We start from the raw sequence: 25,009 nt of genomic DNA, 5'->3' as shown, positions 1-25,009 counted from the left end.
TCTTGATTACAATACAACAAATTCTGCCAAGGCATCCTTCAATTCCTGTTAATTTGAACCTTTCCATCTGTGAAGATTGTCTTTTTTTTTCCGTCAATTTATAGCTCAGTTCAACTGAGTGCAAATAGTAAGACGTAGTAGAGCAATTCCAGGAACTGCTCCTGGGGATCATACTCACTCGGTACTGTCTCATACAATTTATTTTTTGTTCTAATTAACTTGTCCAGCAGATGTAACATGTTCAGGTCTCCTTATGTTGCCCTTCTTTTTGCTGTGTCTATTTCCAGCCTTTGCACTGTTATCCAAGGCAAGATGTGATCTGTTCCACATGAACAGAGAAATGTAGGGTTGATTAATATTACAAACTGCTCTTTGTTAACTATTTTTGTCTTTACACAGTCCAGTTTCAAAGCAACATACTTCATGAAGCTCACTGTAATTATATTTCAGTGTTACAAGTATGTCAACATGTCCAAAAATCTGATGGCAGAAGGGTCATGTGAGGCAATGCCTGGAAAGCTGTGGATGAAACTGATCCTGTCATTCCATTCAAAAACAATATGTGTTTTTGCAATAAACTGGTCTGTGCTAGCACATACATGAAACATTAGGTACAGTATGCCCCTAAATATCACGCTACCTGAACTTAAAAATAATCTTCTTGGTGGCAGCTATATTATTCCAACTTAAAGTTCATGACAGTGTCACCTAGCCTTCAGTAATGCCTCCACAGTGTTATCAGTCAGTCTTTTCTCAGGCTTAAATGAATTACTTGGGCTAAACCCACTTAGCTGCTCCTGTGAACCTGCTCTCCAAAGATACTGTCTCACGTGTCGCTAACTATGTGGATATTCCGATTGCTAAGACAATAATAAACTAATATGAAAATAAAAGTATTTTTCACAAGCATATTGAAGAAGTAAAACTGCAGATGGGTCTCGAAGCCCTGCTGTCAGATATAGCACTGGATGTGTTAATCAAACAAGAAATGACATGAACAGCTTCTCTCTTTTCAAATCAAATTCTGAACTATCTGGCCACATGTGGATAGGCATGTGTTGAGTCATGTGCATGCCTATCTTTTATTCAAATGGCTATTCTTCATAGGATTTTCCCTTTTCCCCCACATTATTTGCTTGCTATGAATAAAGCCAGTTAGCAACTGTTGACAATACAGTGGGGAAAAAAATCCCTTGTAATATTTAAGATACATTTACTAATTTTGGAAACCTGTATTTTTAGGCCTCAGTCTGGCAAGCGGGAAGGTAGGAAATACAGCAATGCCATGATGATGCTGGAGATGAAAATTTTAGAGACTGTCCTAAAACTGGCAAAGGAACACTATATGTTACACTGCTGTCAGGTTCGGGTGTTAGCTATTTCTCAGAATCTTTTTTTACCTCTGAAGTAAGCATAATGTAATGTATGCATGTTTGTGTACATGCCTATTTGCACTATTAAAATCTTTTACACTTCACTTAGTTGCATACATCCTCTTCCTTGTGAGATGCCAGCACAGATAAATAACAGAGCTTCATCACATCATAAAATGCCTTCCTGTAGAAACAATAGATATTAAAATATTAATTCAATAAAGACTTTTAAAGGATCTTCTTTTGAGGAGCAGGTAATGAATACAGTTGTTAGAAGCAATATAATTACAAATTTTAGTTGTATGTATCTGATCTAGATTTTTCCAGTTGTAATAATTATCCTGACATGTAAGGTCAAAGAGAAAAATATTTTCCATAATGTTTCATTTACAATTCTTAGCCATTTCTAGAAGCACAGTAACTATAGACAATATTCATATTTATCTGATTGTCATGTTAGTCAGCTCTTTATTTTGCTGGTTTCATTTGGTTTTTTTACTGAGCTGAAATCAAAATAACTCATGAACTTCTAGTAGGACCATTTTCAGAGACAGATTGTTTCACTCTTTGGACTGTCACCATGCCTTATTGTTCCCTTATCGTTCCATTGGATATTTTGTAAATAAGATTGACCAAGCTGTGGAGGGATGCTCATGAAAACTTCATCAGTCAGAATTGCCCTTTGCAAGATAAAGGCAATGAGCAAAGAGCGCTAGGATATTTCAGTCTTCAGTTCCTCACAGTATTGTTTGTGATAAAGTTTTCTTTTCACTCTATGGATGCATTTAAACTGATTGTAACATTATTTAGAGTATTCTATCTTACATTTCAATCTATTTCTCTTGTGTCGTGTCTTCTTATTCATATTGCTTTTCTGCTTCTTCTCCATATGAGAATGTTTGTATCTTTCAGAAAGCTTTCTACTCACCAGCTATATTTCTGAGTCCTGTGTGAGATGATTAAAACTGAAGGAAATGGCAAAAACATTCCTGGTTTTTTTTAAGAACTTTTAGTCCTCTAAGCATACTTAGTCATGTTCCGTTTTAAGAAAAACAAAAAGCTCTCTGTATTGCATACCAGCCAGTTTTCATTTCTTCTAAGACCATTCTGAAATAAAAGACAAGTTTTCTTTCTCTTTCTTGCACACAACTCATTAGATCTTTTTCTTTTTTTATGTTCCTTGCTGTCCAATTGTAATGCTACTAATATTTGATGTAATAAATGTCTCCCTTTATGTTATTCCACACTGTATAAAAAATGGTCTATGTGGATGGGAAAACAAGCTGCCTTCACCTTTGGTAAATATCCAACAACTAGGGTAGAGTCGGTCTTATTCATTAGCTAATTAACTGGGTATTTTATAAACAGCTCTAGTTGAACAACATAAACGTGACACATATCAGAGTACATTGCTGATGGTAGTATTCTTTTGGAAAATGAAAATTTGATGCCATTGAGTGAAAGGCGAAAATTGAATATCTACCTCCCTCATTCTGGAATAGCCACTATCATTTTTTTCTAAAATGGAGATGGTGCTATGAGTTCTAGAATTCGATTCTGACCTTGAAATCCCTTTTTTGCAGCAGGAATCGGTCAATAAATCTGACACAATTTCATGAATGATTTCAGAATGAATGAGTAGATCTTACTGTAAACCAAAATGAAGTATTTATGTCTGGGTTTTGCTATATTGTTGAATAGCTTCTACAACAGCTAGTTTGATGATTTGTAATTAGATAAGAATTTTATAAAATACCTTATTTAGCACTTGATCATACAAGTTCTGGATATAACTTTTCAATTTGTATTTCTAACTGTAACGTAGCTCTATCTGTAAAGTTGAATTAATTGAAAGGGTATTTTTCCATTTCTAATTTTTAGATAGTGAGAGCCTGATTACTTTCTTAGAGTTATGCAAAGGATTCACTGAGAGTTTGGACTTACTCAGTTGAAGAAGATAGAGGCAGATGGCCATGTCTGGGGAGGATAAAAAGCTGCACTCTGAAAATATGTCAGAAATGTCAGATACCCAAATGAATAAATTCTCATGAGTTTAGCAAAAAGAGAAGGATAAAAAAATAAAAAGTTTGGCCTGAGTAAGAGTGAAGTTTTATCTATCCTGTACCATATTTGACCAGTTATGAATGCTTTTGGGAAATGTGTAATTGCACAACAAATGCATGGTGACACTTCTTCAGAATGTCTTTGCAGCCCAAGGTCCTCCTAAGCCCGAGTACCTTCTGGGTGTTTTCTGTGTGTTGCATAACCTTACTAGATTTATGTTCTATGAATATGTCCATTCTCCACTGAACCCATGTATAATTTTTGTTTCCAAAAAGAATTTTTATGAGTAGTTCCACACTTAACTAAATATCTAACCACCATGAGGAGGTTGCAGCTTTTGTTTCCAGGCATTTCAAAATTCGGAAGGCTGAAAAGTGGGTCCATTGTTTATGTTCAGAGCTTTATGTTTGTGTTCTAGAGCTTTCATTTGTGTGGCTTGCACCCAGCAGATTGTGACAGCTGCTAATGCCAATTTTTTGCATTTCAGCAGCATTGTTCATAGAACTAAGTTTCTTAATTCCTGAGACATAAATTAATTTTCTTTTGGATCATGGCTGTCCTTTTGGATCGTGGCTTTTTTTTTCCACTTATGCGTATTTTTCTTGTATCAAGAGAAGCCCTTTGTTAAATCATTTAAAAGGAAAGTCTAATTTTCACTTTTGTTGATGTTTTGTATATCTCATTAGTGGCTATGCTTGTATACAGGAGTGAAAGTATTGAAGACTTACTCTGTAGTGGATTTATGTATGTTCTTTCTTACATTTGAGTCATGCTGAAGTAGCCTGTTAAGAAAGAACTCTGGGTTGATCTTGTACAGCTCACAAGGAATAATATTACTTAACTCCTGTGGATTTTTTTTTAAAGAAAATATTTAAGAATTGGTGCCTCCAGACATATCTCATAGAATGGCAAGATTCTCTTTAATTCTTCCTCCCTGAAATCCATTTTGCCAACAATAGAGGCAACACACGTCTCCTGTCATCAAAAAGATCAAACATAGACTTCCACACAGTCCAACCAAGGAGTTTGTGTCACACTTCTGATGATCAATAACTTGTGATGCTATTTGCAGTCTCTTTTTTAATGTGTCAGGTAGCTTGTGGCTTTAATAATAGGATCCATGCTTCTTGCATCAGTCAGGCTTTAAGTGACTGTAGAGAAGTATGTCCCTGTGCAATTGTTTGCAAAATGCTTGCTTGTCAAGAAAAAAGAATCTTCATGCAAAACATCAAGCTATATGTGAAAACCCAAACGCATGCAAAAAATAGTTTTGTATTTGCAAAAAATAGTTTTGCATTTTTAGTACAACTTTAGTTAAAAATCTAGTTTAGTTCAAATACATCTTAGTTGGATTCTCTGGGGTCCAGATGCCCACTTTTTAAAATTTAAAATTCCATTCTTCTTCAAATATAATGCTTCCCAAGCAGCTTTTGATTTATCAAACTATCAAGATATCATATATATGTATATATATATATATTCATGCTTGAGAAGTGTAATGTTAATGTTTTGCTTAGCTTACATGAGTTTTAATCAGTAGAAAGGTAGATGTAGGTTTATTTAGTTTTAATGTTAGCTGGATTCCATAGAATAGTATAAACCAATACTATAATTGAATAATAATTCAGTATTTCAATAGAAAGAATTCAATAACAAATGATTAAAAGTTAACTTACTTTCTTGTTACTAGTTTTTGTGTTTCCCACAGTAGGCCACTGTGGTTGCCGTTGGGGACTTCTGTTTCTGTTAAATGGGTTTAAATTGTGAAAAATCAACATTTACCTACACAGCAGGCCTCTAAGAGGCAGATTAATATTGCTTTACTAAGGCAAAAGTAAAAACTAGGTATCCTTCAAATGAATCCTGTATGTCATATACTTACTAGATCTTAAAATACTTGCTGCAGATGTTTGGTGGCACTTTAAAAATGGTGGAAGAACAAATCGTGTATTTTCTACAAGAAAAAGTCAACAAAGGTATAGTGCTCACATGTAAGCCCACCTTCACATTTAATTTTAGACAGAAGGAAGACACTTCATGTGCTCCAAGATAGCTCTAAGATGTGAACAAAACCAAACAAAACTAAATAGGAACTGTGGGGAGATTTCCCAGCCAAACTAAAACACTAATGTGGATGCACCTGTAAGCCTTCAGTACAAATGAGCTCCTGTTAACCATGAAAAAATCAGAATGAAACAAATGAGAATGAGAGATTCTGAATGTTTCAGCTGTTGAAAAAGCTCTAATTGTCCCTTTTACTGTGTCAGATATCAGAAAGCCTGACTATGAGACACAGGTCTTGTATAACCAAGCCTATTGTTATGCTTTTCTTTCTGAGAACAATTTCAGGAATTAAATGTTAAAATCATAAATATTCAATTATTTGAGTCGCTTGCTGTCTATTCAAGCAATTAGAATAACCTCTACCTTCTTGCTGGCTAGCTCACAACCCTCAGAAAAATTGAGATGATACTCATAATTGCCTTCTCCTCCCTCCTCCTCTGGAAAGTATTCTATGCCATCCTTATAGGCAAGAGAAAGGTGTCACTTAAAAAGAAAGAAATTGAATAAAAAAATAAAAAACAAAAACACTGCTGAAAATACAGGTTCAGGGAACAGGGAAGACTGTTTTTCCCTGTATTACTAGGCATTTTGCACAAATCTAAAAATAGACATTATTTCTCTGAGCAACTCTATGGACTGTATTCCATAGGAGTTAGTTTTATATCATGACCACAGAACAATAAATATTAATCACAATTTCTTTTCACATGGTAAAATGATATATGGTCTGTCCATCTTTTCTTTCCCTTTCTCTGAGTGATGCACTCCCCTTCAGAGCTTACCATACTCTAATAATGCCTGTGAGCAAAAAACCCCCTCGATGTAATTCCAAGCCAGTGGAACTGCCAGCCTGTATCTGCCTACATGTCAGGGTAAGTTCTCCTTGGACAGTGTATCACAGTGTATCACATTTAGGCAGGCAGCTAAGTTTTTGTGGTTTAACACCTAGCTGGCCCTCACCTCATCTGCTGTATTTTCATGCTTTTACTCTACAGCAAATACTGAATTTATGTGTTTCACAGTGAAACAGAGATGGAATACTGTTCATTAACATCCGTGTAGGAATGCTGAGAGTAAACTCTTGATAAGAACATTGATGTTCAAGTGATGTGTTGCCTTTTATCATGTAGTTACATGAGGAAATGGAAATATTAATAAACTTAATTAAAGATAAGGTGAGCAGCACCAAGGTGCTAAGTGCCTCTTTTAATTTAATAGAAAATTTTGGAACAGATCTTTTTCAAATTCCAATCAAGTGTCCTAATTGGATTTAATGATTATTTCTAGAAATAATCACACTTAGGATTATTTTAGGATTTCAGAAAATTCTGAACTGAGATATTCTTTCTCTCATGAACATTCTTCCACAGTAATGCAGCAGTTGAAGCATCACCTATAGCAACAGTAGCCATGGGGAAATATTTTTTCTCTGTCAGTGGAAACAAACCAGTATCACAAAATGAAGTACACACAATAACATCGAAACAAGCATATCTCGTGATGGTGCTTACCTGGAATCCCAATGAAATATCCACTCCTAATGAATACTTTAGTTTTTTAAATTTTTAAATTATACTCTTTAACAATGTCATATAGTTTGGTCTAGATTCCTCTGCCTCTTATTACTCCAAGGAAGATATTGAGTTGCCTTAAATACTTATATCAGCTACATAAATAATCAGCACAATTACTTCACAAAGTGTCATATAGTTATTGCCTTCCTTCACCTTTTGGGATTTAAATGATCATAGATTATTACGTCTGGAATAATTTTTTAACTTTCGTTATAATTAGATGTCGTGTTGTATTTTCCTTATGAGAGCTTTATTTCTTTTTATGGGAGCTATATGCACTCTTCTCAGTACTTGGAAACCAAGCTTTACTACTAGATATGCACTCTCCTTTTCTGATCTTTTACATCACAACCAATGAGACCAATCATGCTCCCAAACACCATATTCATATACTGGTATTGAGCTACAGTAGTGTGAAACAAAGAAAAACCCACCCATCACTCTGTGCATAATTAAGTTCTGGCTCAGCACCACAGACAACAGATCTTGTACAATTAGCATCCTATCTGTAAGCAAATTAAGCCTAAAGAATTGATTACTAAATACTGTCATTAAAATAATATTAGAAAAAAAATACACAAAATAATAATAAGACATAAACTGTATTTCACAGCTGCTAGTCATCTTAGTCCTAAATCTGAGAACCCAAGGATAATGACACTAATGATAAAAAAAAAAAAAAGTTTCTGAGCAAACAATTCTTAATGTAATAGAAATGTGATTCTTAGCATTCCTTATACACCTCATCCCCTGGAAACTTGAGAGGTAAGATTGAAATAAAGTAAAGATATGGCAGTAGGTCCAGTGGTTCTCTTAAGTAAATGTCAATAATATAATTATACTTAATCTGATTAGAAATTTAGAAGTATTTTGTATTCTTAGAAGTACTGTCACCTGTCAAAACTATGAGAAAGGGAAAAAGAAAAATGAGCTAGGTTGGTCAAAAGCAGGAGAGAGAAGAGAAAGTGAAAACAAATAGTCAGCAGCTTGATAGAATACTCATCTATGCTTTAAAATCCTTTCTTCAAGTACCCATTTTTTAATGTGTATAGCAAGTTGTTCTGCATGCTACTACTCATTGATTCATAATCTGAAAAATAAATTAGACTTTTTATAAAGGAATTTTAATTACATGGTGTAATTACATATTGTAAAGTATTCTTTGAAGTCACTGAGTAGACCAAATTGTGCAAATATATTTTGCAAAATAAAATATTTTGTAAGATATCTATAGTTATAACTATCTTTAGAAGATGTCATTGAGTATTTGATACGGACAATATATGCTTTTCAGTTAAAAAAAAAGTGTTTAAAATGCTGATTACCAGTTAAAATTCTCTGTGGGCCTGATCCAAAGCTTATTGGTATTAGTGGAAATACTCATACTCGGTTTAGCAGATCTCAGTCAGATTCTGACTCCAACACATTAAAAATTACTAATGTGGAAGAGCTTTTTCTTTCTAAAAACACTAGAGGCAAATACATTAGTTCAAAACCAGTGAGATATCATTCTGAACTAAATCTCTAATTCTAAAGTAGAACATGTGCAGGATAGGACAGAACAGTGATTTAAAACAGATTTGAATTGGACTGGCACACTTAACTGACAAGACTTGGGATTATTCTGTGCTCTAAAACGCATTTAAATCTGCATGCTTCCTGTTTTGCTAAGGCTAGCAATCAATTTGGGGCATTTTAGCACAGTACATAACTTATTTCTGTTTCAGATTCTAAAAATTGCTTTGAAGTATATGCCAGAAGCAAAATTATTTCTACCCATAGATGAAATAACTCATTCTCTGTGACTTCCTCAGATGTGAAGTCAATCTCTGCTCAGGAAAAATACAGTTTTTAAAAATAGAATAATACGTATCTCCTAATTTTAAGTTTAGCATTTAACATTCAGAAAACCTTCTGGGCTAAATTGTGGCAGAGAGTCAGCAAGCTTTTCTGATGGAGGTGCATCAAAGATGTCTGTCTCTGTTGGGCACAATCTGCTCTGGGAAGTAAGAGAAATAGGAGTGTCTGTTGTTCATTGCATGATATGCCAGTGAAAAGGTTTACTTGGATCCTGCTGGATAAATGGTTATTAGAAAAGCATGGAGGTTTTAGAAAAAAATTGTTCCATTTCCAGTATTTTTTACTACTTCTAAAGAGTGCAAGTTAATGCAACATATTTTGAGCCTGTTACCTCTTCGACTAGTTTTCTCAGATATGTAATGTATAACATGCCAAAAGAAAAGAGAATTGGTTTATCTCTTCAGTCCTTACCATGAGAAGAGTTCAAGGAGGGTTTCTGCTGTTCTTGAACAGCTGTCTTGCTAGCTGGTGTAAGGTCTTGTGGCAGGCTTTCACACATATACAGAAGATCTGAAGAAGTACACAGTCTGGCCCTGTGTAGATTCAGAGCCGTGTATAAATAGAAAATCATAGAATTGTGCTGTATTTGAAAGAGATATCTAGTTCAGACCATCACAGCTATAGTCACATTACTACTATCTGGTTTTCAGAACATTTTATTACCAATTTTATGCATAACTCTGAACTCTTAAATATTATGATGTCATCACAATGAAGCACTGAATCATCATTTCTGTTGCTGAGGCATTTAGGGTCAATCGTATCTACCTATGTTAGTATGGATTACAAGGAGATTTCATATAAAGTAAATGCAGGGCATATTACCACTAAGGATAGGATCTGTGAATCATGCTAGAGACAGTTCTAGAGTTTTACAGGAAACCAAAAAGATTTCATTAGTGGATAAGTTGGATCTCTGAAGCTGTTGATTTTACCACTGTTCTGTTTACAACTCTCCCAGATCTAGTACAAGTCCCACAATCCCTTCCCATCTTGGGACTGGGAGGACACATTTTCTTTTAAGGATCCATCACTGGAGCTTTTGTATACATAAAACAGTAGTGAATTTGGTGGTGATATAAAATCTAAAGTACAGTTGAGAATAAGCATATTAAACATGTAGAAATTATTGTGACATTCTCTTCAGAGCATCCAGATTTCTGGAATGAGTAAACTGAAAGTAGTGATCAATGCTTAGATGTGTAATAGGCTAGAGCATGCTTATACAAAATTTGGAAGGTGTTTGCATTGTGTAATGGTTTGTGATGTTTGGGAAATGATAGTTTTTAGAATATTCTCTTTTGGCACTATCTTTTGATGACTTTGAACCTCTCTCTGGACCCAGAAATGCACAGTAAATGTGAAGACTCTTTTAAAAAGTATGATTAACAATAGAAATGTACCTTTCCAATGAAGTATTTACTAAAGCTGTTTGAAGCTCAAAGCCTGAATAAGCAAAACAGATGCAAAAGTTGTCCCAATTATGGTTCAAGTGTGATTCTGCATATTTTTTTATATAATTAGATAGCATATTGGAATTACAGAATTGTGATAAAGAAAGGTTTGGTGAAAACTGTGCTGCCCTGGTATTTTGCAAAGAGTTACTGAAAATAAGTTAAGTGTGAAGCATTTCCCAGATGGTAAAAATTCACTCCAAGGAATTTAAATTGATACTCAAAATGTTGCTGTGTTCATGAAGCTCCTTTTTCCATCTTTAAAAAGAACATTGCAATGTACTCTAATCACTGCCAATTGTACTGTAATTTATTACAGGGAAGATTAAATGAACAAAAAAATTGCAGGTGGAAATTTGATCTCTCCCTGCATTAAAAACTTACAGTATAATATTCTCATCTTTCAAGCTTTGACCTGTGTTTGCTATGTTATCATGAAACTGAGCTTTCTTCAGGGAAATATCAGTAAAACACCATGCCCTTATGAAACAACTATCAGTGCTAATTTAGTTACAGAGACATTTCCTTCAGTGTAAGCAAGATTTCTTACGTTCTCTTGATGCAGTGCTAGTTTCTAAAAAATATTTTTATTCAAAGGATTCATTATTGTGTTTGAAATATTTGAGTCAGTTCAAAATACCAGTCTAACATAAGCAAGGAAAGTATATTGTTTCATTTCTGTGGCAGAAAAATATGTGATGCTCCTCATAAGTCTGCTGAGTAGTTGCCATTGTGTTCTTCAGAGGTAACTGCCTGTTAGTGGTAGTTAAAATGTGTTTCATGATGTTTGGATCAAAGAAGTTGTATGAATGATTGTGCTTCTAGTTATTAATTTATTTCTGTGCAAGGAGAATTATTACTAATTTGCAAAGAGAATTATTGCATACATTTCTGTGTACAGATAGTACAGCATTGTGAAAGCAAGCAATATAAGCTTTTCAGTTTGTGATATTTAGAAATTAATGTGCTGTTCAGAGAAGATTGTTCTGGTTTGGGGGTTTTTCTTAAACTGGCAGTAAAATACTAGAGAAAAACCTGAAAAATTGAGAGATTAATGCAATTTGGTTTATAACACAAAGTTGTGATTCTCAGATCAACCCTATTTAAAAATAAAAAGTAATACAGATGTATTAGTTTACGTTTCTCTTAAAAGCTGTAGTATGGATTCTGACTCCTTGAACATTTATGTCAAATAAAGAGAACATGACAGGCTTATATCCAACAGTAGAGGAATATGTCTGACTGTAAGCGAACCTGTGACACACCAGTAGACTAATAATTGTTTTCTCTTTAAAGAGACATAAGCTCATGTCTACATTAAGTATAAAATATGAAATGCAGCCACTACTTTAGGTGACATATTATTGTGAGATTTTTTATTAGTGGAAATCATACATAAATAATCAAGTATGTATGTTTAGCACATAGCTGAGAAACTGGGTTAAATGCCAATTCTTAGAATTTTATTTTAAACTAAGATATGAAAAGAAGATCTGTGAGCAGCTTTAGTATCTACTTCAGTATTTGCCTCGTTGTTATGATTTAGCTTTTTCTTCTGTGTTTGATGTTTTGAAAATTACTTCTAAGACAAACTTGATGAAAATTAATCACTGTTGCACTAACATCTTTATTACTGATCCTCTGGTCTTTAGAGGGACCCCCTCCTCCTTTCTAAAACACAAGGAGTGACCATGCATCTGCTATTTTTCTAATGCAATTCAATATGCTAAATACAGAGCTCTTGGCTATGAACCTGTGTCAGCTCTTCAGTTGCTTGTATTGTCCTTCTATCTTGACATACCCTGACTATATTTCCTTCTATGTCTAATGATATTCATTTTCTCAAATGAAATTCAGAGTGTCTAGGAAGACCAAGCTCTGCAAAATATAACTCTATAGAATGATTGCTAAAATTAGAGCTAGCTTTATTGCAAATACTTCTTTTAAAATACTTGAGGGGAGGGGTAGCATTACTGCTATAGTTAATATTCTTTATTCCATTACTAATTCATATTTAAAAAGTGCAATAGATCACTGGAATTTTTTTTTGTGAGACGTCACCAGAACCACATCAGTAAAGCGAAAGCTGGTACCAGGACTGTGCTATAACTACCTTGATTTGTTGCAACAGTGCTAGTGTTTAGATGGCAGTGATTTTATACAGGATATGCTTTGCTGTTCAGTACATCGGCTGGGTAATTCGGCTCAGAAGAGCTTATCTATTATTCCTTACTGGCATAAAACTTCCTGTGAAATTAATAAGATAATGACTTCCATAAACTTTACATATGTATCACAGAAATTAGTTCCAAATATTTTAATGCTTTACTTGTTATAAAGATGTTGCTAAATATCACTGAGTACTTTTTTTTCTGAACAGCAAATTTAAAATTCAGCTTTCTTAATGATTCAGTGCATTTTGGAAGTAGTATAAGTTGTTGGTACTGGTTCTTTTCCAATTTTCTTGATATAAAATATGCATCAAATCCAGACAGTTTTTCTGATTGTAAGTATCATACTACTTTATAAACTGGATACCAATTTTGACTTAAGTGGACTCCCGTTCAGTGAGATTACTTTTTCCATGTTTTGTTTCATCACAGTGGAACTGGGTTGCCTAAGCAACAAGAAAAATACCAAGACTGGAATGCTTTCTTCCTCACTTCTAGCCTGAATGCAGTTAGTGCTGTGCAGAGCTCCCAGTCTCTGGTACCCATGGAAGGAAAGCATTGTCCATCAAACTTTACAAAGTGAAAAGTGAATAAACTCCCATGGAGTACACAAAATCTGTGCTATTTTCTGTGAGGGATTCTCCTAAAAAATATGAAGCTGGAGCTGATGCATCGGATGAGGTCAGAAAACTAAGGTTGCACATCTGAGGACATGAGCCTTCATTAGCCTCTGTTCTTATAGGGGAATTTATCAGAGAGAAAACTGAAGCACTGACAAGTGGTGTGATTTGTTAAGAGTAAGAGTAAGTGGCATAGAGATGTGCAGACAATTGAAAACTCTTGTTAGAGCTTCACATTCTCTGCATACAGATCAAGTCTTGCCCAAAAGACAAGTACCTCTGTGGAGCAGTGTTCCTGGATGAAATACTTTCAAGAGTCCCATTGATGGTTCTCACATTTTAGCTTTTGTTAGATAAAAAGGCACTCAACTGCTCCTTCTCTTGGATTAAACAGAAAGAGTATGGTAGGCCCAGTACTTCAACAAAATTTATCAGTCTGATTTGTTCTACTGTAAATTGAAAATTTTGATACCTCTGTTTAATCTACAGCAAAATTTCATTGGTAGAGTGTGTTGAATATGTGGAAGATCAAAAATAACCATGATATGTTCTTAACTGTTTTTTAAAGGTATTAACTAGATAAAGTATTCTCAGGTCAGATGCTATGATATGAAAAACAGAGTAATTATATATTAGAAATATTTGGGGGTGTTGAGTTTATCAAATAGAAAAAGGTGAAATTCTTACACTAACATTTCCTTTCCTGAGGCAGTAAGAAGGTATTTGAAGATGCTTATATGCAGGGAAAGGAAAAAGGAAATATTTTCTTCCTTTTTTATTCCTTTTACTGGTGAAGAAAATAAAATGAGATTTTAGCTCATTGGAGCATAATTTTCCTGTACATGTGGATAAGGAACTCAGATGCTTTTAGCTCACTTGTTGTGTGTACAGTTCTGCTACCCAAAGGGAGAACTGATGGGTTTGAGGGTGAGGGTTACATTTTTCCCTCCTCATCTTCCATCATCACAATGATCTATAGTGTAACAGTCCCCAGATTTTACATTTTTACATTTTACAGTCCTCAGAACATTAAAACACTGTGGCAGGGACTCTCTACAAGTTTTTCTTACATAGCCAAATGGAGTGTGAGTATTAAAAAGCCATATCCCTGTTCAACATGTCTGCTACCAAAAAAACTGTGTAGAGAGGTAATTTGTTATTTGAAAACTGCCCCTTTGCTAAAAGTATATGATGATTTTGCTTTCTGCTTGTATAAAATTTCCCTTCTTTATGGGGGTGGTGGAAGTGATGTGTCTTCTGTAACACTTACAGCTAAACTGAAAATCCAGACCTGTGGCTATTTTAGTATCAGGAGAAGACAGTCTTTAGAGATACACTAGTCCATGTACCAGTTTCATACACAGGTGGCCTTGCTCACATACTTGTAAGTTGAAATTAACTGGTCAGTTCAAATGAATGAAGTTACCTGTGTGCATATTTAGGTATAAACCTGATCTTTTTCTCCAAAAAAAAAAAAAATCAAAATACATTGTTGCTTCTTGAACAAAAAAAAATAGTTTTCCACAATTTAATTTTTAATAGTATTAATTAACATAAGAAATGTCCAGCCTACTTGAGTAGTAATAGTAGTTTTATATTCTCCTCAATCCAAAGACAAATAGACAGTGTTCAGTAAATAAACAACTTGTAAGATGGTTTGATAATCTTTAACACTAATGATCATAGTGGTAGTAGTGTAACAATATCTGATTCTTAAACACGTATTTGTATTAATTATTTCTTATACCATGCTACAAAAGTCAGTCATGTTGCCATTTAACGATATTTCTGATTGTACAATGAACATGTGAAGATAAATCCAACAATTCAGCAAGTAGAAACAATTCATCTGTACTGGTCCTGTGTGAGGACCTGTTAGTCCTGAGAGAGGACACTGAATAGACAAAAATTGACAAATCTGAGATACAAGACTGTATCTCAGACCTGAACTTGTATTTTTGCATTATGATGTATTCAGAGTCAGATAACACGTGTTACACAGCTAAGCAGCATTGTTGCTTGGTGCACTTACCTTGGTGAGGAAGTTAGATAAGAGGTGTAAGAAAGCATAGGAAAGAGTCAGTTTCTGGAAAGATGAAATGTGTAGGAGAGGAGGAGACAGATGATATGGTTTGGGATCATAATATGGAACAAGAAGGAGAAAAAGGCCACAGGGCATAGGGTTGGTACCCCATTTGGGAAGCTGAAGCTGTGCAGCGGGAAGATTAAGAATACTGTTTTAAATGGTAGCTTCAGAGATGCATTGAGAGTCTCTCAACTCTCATATTTTCTAGGGTTAGCTCTCTCAACAGTATAAAATCTCAGGTGATGTGACTTTTCTTATAGAATTAATTCTTTAGGTTACTCAGGTGACCTTAAATCGTATCAGGCTCTAGGCAGTAAGCTCAATGACTGCCTAGTTACCTAGACATGTAATCTTATAAGATAGTTTCTTGAAAATGTCTCTTTTAAATAAAAATTGCTTTTTTTAAAAAAAAACCTGTATGGTAAGTACTCATCTCTGTCATAGTTTGTTGTTAGTGTGCCAGTCACATCTTCTGAAATGAAGTTATATTTGCAGAGATAATTTGGGGATTTTCAGGAGGATTTGGTTGCCAGCATTAAAGAATATGAATGCAGTTTTTATTACAAAAAAATGATGATGAATATAACTCTAAAATCTAAATGGGTTGCTGTGGGAAAGGTCATAAAAGGGCAAGATATTTAATTGAACTTGGCAATAGTGACAGCATTGCAGACTGTTGATGCAGTTTTTTCTCTGTACTTTTCTATGTGTGCCTGCTTCAAGCACACTAAATAAACGTTTTAAATGAACACTGTATTTCTAGCTCCCCTTCCAGTAAAAAATGGCTTTGAAAGACCCTAGAGAGCCTGTTTGTCTTAAACAGCACAAAACAGTAGATTCATCTGACATATCAGTCTTCTCAATTGTAAGAATACTGGGTACCATCTGCTTCTGATTTAAATTCATCGTATCATACTGTGTGAAAAATCATGTCTTGCAAAATAATATTTAATCATTTAGATCTTTTAAATATTTTAAATTCATTCTGCTAGAGTTAAACCATAACCAAAAAACTTCACATTTTCTTTTGAAGTATGTGTACCTAGAAGTAACACATCATTTTTATAGCCACAGGGCTTTATAAAATATTCTCTATTTTTTCGATTTACAATATATATGACACTTTGTATACTCTGTAGTTAAATTTGTTTTCTCATATATTCAGTTCCTTTCATCTTAAAAAAGTTTCCTACAAACACTAGAGAAGTATAAAACCACAGGATAAGCATTTTTAAAGGACTTCTGAAAAATTCAGGATTTATGGTAAAGTCTGATAAACATCTTAAAAGATGGTGATAATACTTAGCTTTCATATAGTGCTGTTTTTATTAGCAGGTCTTAAAACCCTTTAGAAGGATTGGTGTTATTAACTAATATTAAACTGATTTTCGAATGTCACCTAGTAAACAACTGAAAAGGCTAGGAGTAACTCCTGAATCACAATACAGCAGTTTCTACTTTGGACTACTTTAGTTAGACAGTCTTCTATTAAGAAAAATAATTGCTTTTAATAATTTGTAACATTGTTCTTGTGGACAATTAAAAACATAAAGGTTGGTATTTTTAAAGGTATCTGTGCATAATAGGCAAATTGAGGCAAAACCTAATTCCTTTAGTCTTTCTTGGCAGCTCCAGTATTTTACTTAAATTATTTGGAATATTTCTGCAAAACTTGTGAATTTTGCCATCTTTAACTGCCTCCAGCTTGAGAATTGGTGTTAAAATGCAGCATAGCATAGGCTAGTTTACTCTGGTTTTGGAGCAAGTTTCACAGTCTATTCAGTGCACTCTCATGATATTGCAAGGTTTCTGTAACTAGGTAGGAGGTTTTTTTAAGCTGTCTTGCTCTGTACAGAACACTGTAGTTATTGTTGTGAATGCAGTGTGGTCACATCTCATGTCCCTTGAAGGAATTTTGTTTTTATTCCTCTCTCCTGACCTTTCATATCACCTCTTTCCCCCCTTGTCATGTTTTGGCTGCAGTGTTAAATACTGATGAGAGGACTTGATGAAAAGGTATTGGTTATAAGTTAAAATAAAAAGATTTTTATGGATTTTCTGTAGGTGTGCAAGTATGCAGCCATTAAACATGACAGTTTTGAAGTATTTATGTCTGCAGACTGTACACTTGTATTAATACTTAAATGCAGTTTCAACAAATTGAACTTTTTAAAACTTTTTTCCAGCATCTGAAGAATCTTTCAGACAAGAAGCAAATTTGCCATTAAACTAGGTAATGAAAACATTATCTATGTTTCATGAACCAAGTCAGTTTATCCTCTTTTGTATCTAGAAGGAGTTGTGTAAAACTTTATTTCCCCTTAGTAGAAGGGAAACTACCACGTCAGGTAGTTCAGATTTTTCATTGGCTATACCAGAATTTATATTTGGAATGGGCAATCTCTTAGCAGAATACTCTCAGTGAACAGCTGGTACACCGTAAATTTTATATCATTACAGCTGTCTTCAAAGTGATTTTATGACTCAGCCTTAGTTTGATACCAAGACTAGAAGCTTAAATTATGTTCAAATTTTCTTTCTTCATACTTCAAAAAATGTCTACTTCAAAAATAAATGAACAATATCTTAATCTCTTGATTTATGTAATTCTTGACAGTCTGAAAAATCCTAATAAATAATTGATCTCCTTCAAGAAAATCAATTCCTCTCCGGTGGCTTGTGTAAAAATCAAGTTTCTTCCTAAATATGTAAAATCTTTATTCTAGTGTTGATTTAGTAGGTTTTGAATGTTCTACTGTGAAAAAAAATGCAGCACAGAATGCCTTCATATTTTTGACTGTAGTAGAATCATTATTATTCAGCTAGTCTGTATCACATGTGCATTCCCACATTCTCAAGCAAAAGCAGTTACTACCTTGAAGACTCCTTTTTAATTAGGAGAGTGAAAATTTGTCACGATGGCAGATTTATTACACAAATATTTGCCATGTACTTACTGACAGATCTGCAGTATTCTCACTGAAATTGTGGGAAGAGATTTTTTTGTGAGAAGATTGAAAACTTTAAGGTGAAGACAAAATTATGAGAAACAACCGCTTGGAGGCCACTGTAGAGAGTGGTGCCTTTTATGCCAGATGTGTCATTGGAGTGGGATGTGAGAGAAGATGTACCACATCTAAAAAATTATTCTTGGTGTCTCTTAAGATCACAGCTGTCAGTTGAGTGCTCTTGATACTGTCGCGAGTGCTACAGTAAAGGCTGTGCATGATATCCTTACGTTAGTATGGTTTAGTGCTGTTGGGAGTGTATGAGGGCCGATAGCTACATCTAGTACTCAGTTATGACTAACGCTTTCAAATCAATCATAAGTGTTTATCCATGAAATTGAGAAAGAAGTCTGTAGTTTACCCATTTATGTAAATATGTGGGAGCCTGATTGTATTAACAGGCTTTGAAGTTGCAGATGAAGCAGAACAATAATGATCTCAGGCATAACACTTCCAAACTTTTCTTGTACTCTATCACAAACATTGGATCTGCATATTAGCAGTGTTTCCATTTTCTGAAGAATGCAGTAGACAAGGTATGTAATTTCATAGCTCATCAAATAATCTTTTTCTCAAAGGGCTGAAAGGCATTGTGAAAAGGCTAAAAGTCATCCTAAGATTTTGTAATATTCTTTAAAGTAATAGAACCTAGTGACTTCTTTACCTGCTTAAGCTATTTTCCTTTTTTCCCTCCATCCCCATCTGTTTCTTTGGTGCATAATTTCCATGAATGCTTTTGTAATCTCATGAGGATTTGGGATGAAATTTAACATTTTTAGGTTAGAGTTCTCCCTGTAAAATTAGTAGAAGGAAAAGTAGATTCTGTAAGTGTGTGATTATTTTTCAATTTAAAACATTTGTGATGGCAAATATAAGTCTATTTAGTAATGGGCATGTGTGTTTTGGATTTTTTGAATATTTTTTATGTCCCCTGTAGGCTACCTCCTCACAAGAAAGGCATGGATTCATGAAACAGATTAAAAATACCTTTGGTATTCTGTTCCTTCTCTTTGATCCCTTCTGTCTTCTATTCAGGCTGTTGTTTGGTTGAACTTTGCTTCCTTTGCCTTTGGTTTTTCAGATAATTTTGAAATTGTTGATGATTTTTCTTCAAGGCCCCAAAGTGGTGATTTCTCCTTGTGCTGGTCCAGAGATCAGCTATGATTTTGGTATCTACTTCCAGCTATGCCAGAAGCTTGGCTTCCAGCTTTTTCCTTCTTGAGCTTTGTACTGTTTCTTAGGGTTTGGGATGTTGTTTCTTTGTTTGTTTTCATGTGTAAGTGAATGAAGAAGAAGAAAAACACTTGGGACTGAAAATTTTGATCTGAGGCCCATGAGTATACTAATTCTTCTTCAGGAGTCAAAGCACAGGCCATATTGTGACACAGCAAAGAAATAAATACATAAGGACTGAGAAGGTGTCTTTGATGACCTTGAAAAAATTCTGGATTCGTGACTGAAGGTTATCTTTGTTTAACAATAACATTGATTTTACAACCTGGATTACAACTCAAGAACAGCATGGCTGAGCTTCCCACATGACATAGCTGAAAGGATTGCTGAGTGAGTATGGAATATACTAAGAAAAGTCGCTATTGATACAGCTAAATATTTGAGGAAGCTTTAATTAAAAAAAATATGTCTGTCATAATTGTGATAGCAAAGAAAAACTATCTAAAATTAGTAACTAAAAGATATTTTGGATTATTCTATTCTTTATAATTGAATCAATATATAGTTTTTCAAAGGTACTTTAGCTACTGTAAATTTGACCTTGATTTTTTCATCAGTTTTCCTGTGTGTGTCATGATTGTGATACTGAGGACATTATTATGACAGTCCAGAAATTGTCTATGACAAATCTGTAGGTTTAATTAAAGCAAGAAAATCAAATGTAATACCAAAAATAATGTAATTGTTATTCGTGTAAGAAAAGTTGCGTTTAAACATGGTTGACCTCAGGCAAAGTACAGAGTACAACTAAAAACTCCATGCAATTCACTTCATCTATAGAGCGACAGCAAACTGAGCAGTGTCCAGTCAACAAATATTTGAAAACCTCAGCTTGTATCTGGGCAGTAATTTAGAATTGAAGTGGCTGTGATAAAAAATATGGGCAAGGAACACAGCAGAAATGAAAGACAGATATGTCTAAATTCAATATTTTGATCAAATGAGTATCCTGACAGGACAGGCAGATGTAGCAAGAATAGTGAAAGCACTTCCTGAGCAGTGCAATTCTGGTCATAGTTTCCTGGAATTCAGACTTCTCCCTTGACTTCTACTTCTGTGTTTTCCCTCTCTCCTTTCCTAGCTCATTATTCTGGAATATTTTTTATTTCTCAGGCATTTTAGCTCTTCTTTTTTTTTTTTTTTTTAATATCTTCAAGCAGCTTTTTTGGTATATTGGATATATGAATGGAGTGTAAAATAGAAATTAAGCGAGTTTGTAGGGGCTTTGCCTTTTAAAAATACTTCAACAAATACTAATTTGTGAAAGAACCATCCCGTGATTAAAACTGAAAACTAATTTTTGTATTTAGTGTCTTTAGTGTCAGATGTATTGTTCAGGGAGATGAACCTCCTTATTTTATGCTCTTATATGCAGGACAGGTGCAATGGCACTTTCTGATCCCAAATTTATGATTTTGAGTTATCAACTGCTCTATGTGTTCTTTTAAAAGACAGTGTACACCTGTCAGCTTCAGAAAAAGACAGGCCAGCATTGCCATAAACTCTAGTCCACTTTAGCCAGCTAAGAACCTTTGTCTGATGCCTACCTTTAAAATTCATAGAAACGTTTGTGTTGAAAGGTGCCTTTAAAGGTCATCTGGTCCAGCTCCTTTACAACTATATCAGATTGCTCAAAGCCCTGTCCAAACTGATCTTGAATGTTTCCAGGGATGAGGCATCCACCACCTCTCTGGGCAATGTGTTCTAGTGTTTCACCGCCCTCATAAAAAATTCTTTATATCTAGTCCGAATTTACCTTCTTTTAGTTTAAAACCGTGACCACTTGACCTATTGCAACAGGTTGTACTAAAAATTCTGTCCCCATCTTTCTTATAATCCACCTTTAATTATTGAAAGGTCACAATAATGTCTCCCTGCAGTCTTCTCCAGGATGAACCATCCCAACTCTCTGAGCCTGTCTTCATGGGAGAGGTGCTCCACCACTCTGATCATTTTTGGGGCTGTCCTTTGGACCCACTCCCACAGGTCCAGTGCTGAGGACTCCAGAACTGGATCCAGTACTTGAGGTGGGGTCTCATCAGAGTGGAGTAGAGAAGAAAAATCACCTCCTCACTATACACCTCTCACATCTTGGTGTATAGCAATACTTCCACCCCCACAATGAAGATGAAATATTTTTACTTGCTCTGAATCAGTCTTTCTAACTGTCAAGATAAATTAAGAAGAATTCATACCACAAAGCTCAGAGTTCTTACTTTCCCACAGTTCTTATAGGATTAGCCATGCAGGGGAAAAATATTACTCATTAGCCCTTCACCTCTGAATTGTGAAGTAAAGTCATACAAGTGTGATGGCCTTTCTATTTCAATAGTCTTCCTCAATTAATTGACTTCAAAAACTGTCAAAAAGTATCAGACCTTGGAAATTACTGATTTATGCTGAATCTCTGTCTTTCGTGTGGTAAACATTGCTGTGTTGGTTTTAATATAAGGTATGATTTAACTGAAGTAGAAGAAAGATGCCATTTTTATTAAGCAGGCAGTTACTTTGATTGAAACTTCTGTACATCTTTGTGGTGATTGCTGCATGTCGGGCTTCTGGAAAATGACAAAAACAGTTGAAGTTCAGATTGATTAGAGATAATTTGAAGGCACTTACAAATTGCAGACTTTTAGTCATTATATTGATAGTCTGACTGTGAGGGAAGGTAAACCTAAGTCAAGTTCCATTTAAGATTTACTTTTAAACTTCACTGGTCAATTTTCATATCTGTGGAGTTAATTTTGATTTGGAAACACACGGCATATCATCATATATGTGTAGATGGTTTGTGGGTTTTTTTAGGTTTGTCCAAGTTATGGCTGAAAGAAAGGAAGCTGCTTTCAGAAAACCCTCTGTGCAGATTTACTCTTTGTTTACCAGTACTGTAGCTATCCCAATTACTTTAAATTTTGTCTCACCCTTTATTCTCTGAGCAGAGAAGATTTTCATAGCTTAATGCTTTGTTTTCCATCTTGAAGAAAATTCAGTTATGTGTTAACTGGGGTTAACACATTGTTCATTTAAGAACTCCTGTCATTCTCCTTGGAAATACCTAGTGCATGTCGTTTATTCCCACCACCCTCATCAGCATTCTTTCATTTAGGTTGGTGCAGATAGGCAGAATAATTAAATAACATAATCTGAAGTACTAATAATACTATAATTTTCAAGGCAGCCTATTCCAGGAGTGACCATCTTGACTTAATTTTTTGACTGTGCTTCTTTATGTTAGGTTGTTCCATAAAAGTGCTTTCAGGAAAGAAGTATTGACTAAATATATGGCATTTCATCTTTGTATCTTCATGAGATTTTAAAAAACTACTTTAAAAAAAACCACATAAAAACACATTGCACATTAAATTATGCAATGGTGCAATGGTCCTTTATAGGACCAACTGTAATTTGAAAATTTCATCAGAAGTTTCTGGGTTTAGAATCTGTGGTCATCAGGATGGCTTCATTCTTTTTCTCTGTTCTCTCTCTCTCTTCCCTTCCTCTCTCTTCTGTTATTACAGAAGATGTTGTTAGCCCACTTTTAATCAGAAAAGTGCTTAAAAATTTTTCATGGTAATTTCTCATTATTTTAACAATAAAAGCTAAAAAAAAAGAAGAACAAAGAAATCAGCTATCAGTCTATGTTCTGGTTTCTCTTACAGTGCTGATATGTTGCTAGTGATGATGCTATGTGCTGATATGCTAGTGATGCTTGCTTGCTTTTATAAAGAAAGCAAATAATGATGTAAATTTCTCAGGAGACCATGGTCATCTGATTTCCAGTTTATTCCAAATGAAGAATATGCTAATTAAAACAATTGTAATATTTTCTCTGCAATTATTTTTTAATTACGACTGACTTAATGAACTACTTCTGCATACTCAGTTCTCATGGGTGTGTTTGGTAAGTTAGAAGACTTGGCAGAGCAAAACTTAATCAAAGAAAACACTGGGAAAATCAGTGTTATTTCAGAACCAGTCAATCCTGAACCTGCACCAATCTGTGTAGTAGCATCAGTGGCCTTGAGGCAGTGAAAGGAATTGGTTTTTTCAACAACATTATGTATACCAATATTAATTTTTCTACAGCTGAGAATGTAGTTGGAATACACAGTTGTTTTACAATCCCTTTCAGTCATAAGAACTTGGAGCAATTAAATTCTGCTACATAACTTCTCAGTAGAAGTGAAAATAGCAAAACAATAATAATTGCCAGCACATGAAAGACAGGAATTGGCTATTTGATATCTTTGAAGGTTTGTTAAGAAAGGACTTGTATTTCCACAAATCGCCTTAAAAGTAACACTGAGAGCCAAAGCATGTAACGTGCTGTGTGCAGTGGACCAAAAAGGTGACTTTTGTAGAAGAGTTCTTGAAAGGGACAAGAGCAGGGGGCCTGAAGTTTAATAGATACAAGGCAGTGGTTTGTGTAGCAATTTTTAGGGGCAGGTAGAAGCCCCAGTTTAGAAATACACTGCACTTTAGCAATACTCTGTGTTGAGTGTTAAACACAGTACAAATGTATTAATTTGTGTAAGTAAGAGACAACACCCAAGTTACAGAACAACACATATGAGAAAACCATAAATCTGTTCTCTCCTACTGTGTATGTAACACAGAATTACAGGATAGGCTGAGTTGAAAGGGATCCTAAAGGATCATCGAGTTCAACTCCTGGGCCTGCACAGGACCATTTCCAAGTCACACCACATGACTGAGAGTATCACCCAAATGGTTCTTAAACTCTTTCAGCCTTGGTCATGTGACCACTTCCCTGGGGAGCCCGTTCAGTACCCAACCACCCTCTGGGTGAAGAACCTCTTTTTAATATCCAACCTAAACCTCTCCTGACACAGCTTCAGGACATTCCTTTGGGTTCTGACACTGGTCACCACAGAGAAGAGATCAGTGTCTGCTCCTCTTCTTCCTCTCACGAGGAAGTTGTAGACTGCAATGAGGTCTCCCCTCAGTCTCCTCTTCTCCAGGATGAACAGACCAAGTGACCTCAGCCGCTCCTCATACGGCTTCCCCTCAAAGCCCTTCACCATCTTCACTGCCCTCCTTTGGACACTCTAAGAGCTCAAGATCTTTCCTATGTTACAGTGCCCAAAACTGCCACAATGTTCAAGGTGAGGCCGCATCAGTGCAGAGCAGAGTGGGACAGTCCCCTCCCTCAATTGGCTGGCGATGCTTTACCTGATGCCCCCAGGACATGGCTGGCCTTTCTGGCTGCGAGGGCACTGCTGACTCATATTCAACTTGCTGTCAACCAGAACCCCCATGTCCCTTTCTGTGGCACTGCTTTCCAGCATCTAATTCCCCAGTCTGTATGTATATCCAGGGTTGCCCCATCCCAGGTGCAGAATTCGGCACTTCCCCTTGTTGAACTTCATATGGTTGACGCTTGCCCAGTCCTCTGATTTGTCAAGGTCTCTCTGCAGGGTTTCTGTACCTTCAAGGGAGTCAGCAGCTCCTCCCAGTTTTGTATCTTCTGCAAACTTGCTT

General features: G+C 35.2%; 1 protein-coding gene across 1 annotated transcript in view; it reads left to right on the top strand.

Moving 5' to 3' along the window:
- Positions 1-25,009, top strand: part of ANKS1B (ankyrin repeat and sterile alpha motif domain containing 1B) — a 418,757-nt gene that overhangs the window by 168,715 nt on the left and 225,033 nt on the right.

The sequence above is a fragment of the Chiroxiphia lanceolata genome, chromosome 5 (genome assembly GCF_009829145.1).
Source record: "Chiroxiphia lanceolata isolate bChiLan1 chromosome 5, bChiLan1.pri, whole genome shotgun sequence".
NCBI lineage: Eukaryota > Metazoa > Chordata > Aves > Passeriformes > Pipridae > Chiroxiphia > Chiroxiphia lanceolata.
This window is presented reverse-complemented; position numbering and strand designations above follow the sequence as displayed.